This window comes from Halyomorpha halys, unplaced genomic scaffold (assembly GCF_000696795.3).
Source record: "Halyomorpha halys isolate HHAL.00 unplaced genomic scaffold, Hhal_1.1 Scaffold170.1, whole genome shotgun sequence".
NCBI classification, from domain to species: domain Eukaryota; kingdom Metazoa; phylum Arthropoda; class Insecta; order Hemiptera; family Pentatomidae; genus Halyomorpha; species Halyomorpha halys.
Genome location: NW_027107231.1, coordinates 1,827,217 through 1,829,068, shown reverse-complemented (window position 1 = coordinate 1,829,068; position 1,852 = coordinate 1,827,217).

The following is a 1,852-nucleotide window of genomic DNA, read 5'->3' as shown; positions in this document are numbered from 1 at the left end:
TTCTAAAAATTATCCTTATTGAATAAATCCCTAATCTTGCCAGGAAAATAGATATACGGTGTTAAAGTTTCACAAAATACGTACTTTACGCGCGGGCATTTGACCGGTATTATTGGTGTTTTAAACATTAGAACTATTCCTATAAATAATCGAGAACTTTAGAACTCTTATGGATACTACTAGAACTCAAAAAAAAATTTAAATTTTTCAAGGATGGGGGGCCAACTTCACAGTGATGTTGGACCTACCTTCAGAGAGTGGTTCTAATCCATCCTTTCTCTGGAAAACATACTTGGTTTTAGGTTCCCTGACTCTAAATAAACAATTCGAAATGCAAAATGGTATCTGTGTCCTTGTGAACAGCTTGGCTAAAAAACCAAATGGTGTATAAAACTGAAATTATGCATTTAAGGTAATATATACTGGGGATGTTTCAGCAACTTCTTCGGTAAGTCGGTTTGCCGAAATGCCGTTTCATATCAAAGAGTTATCACTTTTTTTTACCATTTTGACGAAAACGGTTATTACGATTTCTATTAAATTCGATATATCAATGTAAAATTCTTTGATACCAATTAAGCCTTCTCATTGATATAGTTTAACGAGGGATAAATGCCGACTTTTCAAAATGTCTTTCTCTAAGATACCTTATAAATCTTTTCTTTAAATTTTTCATGTTTAAAATAATTGTCCACCTCTCATTGTTATTAGTGATAAAAAAGCTGGTGCAGTGCGCGCATCACAAACCTTTTACTTACTACCCCACATACGACTTAAAGTATTGCGTAGATTGGTGAGTTCTTGCTATTTTCGTGATTTTCAAACAAAAAAAATCTAAATACTAGGAAAAGCGAAATTTATAAACAAATAAATATTTATATGTGTATATTTAGTTGACCGTAAAAATGGATATATAAGAAGATAGTCAGGGTTGCGGTCAAAAGTGAAACAAAAATAGTTTACATAGTTGTAAACTATTTTTGTTTCACTTTTGACCGCAACCCTGACCATCTTCTTATAAATAAATATTTATTTTGCTATTGCTATAAATTCCTATATAACAGTTTCTTGAGGTGGGAGTAATGGATATAAATTTTAGGCCTAAAAGAATACAATAGTTAATACCTGTTTAACCTAAAGAAACTTCTTATGCGAATTTTCATTGCAACGAAAAAAGTAAAAAAAAATTCGATCAAAATATTGTTTACTTTATCTCTCATTGTTAACGTTAACAAACAATGAATCAATATAAAATATGAATTTGGTGAATGTTTTTTTCCATGGTAGTTATTACAAAAGTAAGATTTTATTTTCACTCACCAATATGAATGAAAAAAATGAAAAATATCGATATCGTCATACTGAATAATCAAGAAATAGCTGCTTGAAAATCTACAATGATAAATGTCATCTCGTGGTGATAAATGGAAGTTTTGTCCTGTAAATACCAAATTTTTAACATACAGTTAAAGATAACCATGTTATCGTAAGTACAAAATTGGTGGGTCGATACTGGGCGAGTGGACCTAACAAGAACATTGGTGGCAGAATAAAACTTAACGTTAGTGGTACGGCTTGGATGTTTACCCCACGCCAACAGCTTCGCAAATACCACTCCTCGCTGTTCACAAATACAGAGGCGAGTGTAAACCTTTTTAGTGCGTGTTCGTGTGAAACGAAAAAAGATATATATGTAACGATAATTACGTTCTTTATTCTTCAATCGAACAATATTTACACTTCATATATTACAAAACATTTTTAATTTTTAGATAACAACACACGTTCCTTTTTAATTAATTCACTGTAATTGATCATATGGCGAGAGGTTTCAAATGGGTTTGCCACTAAA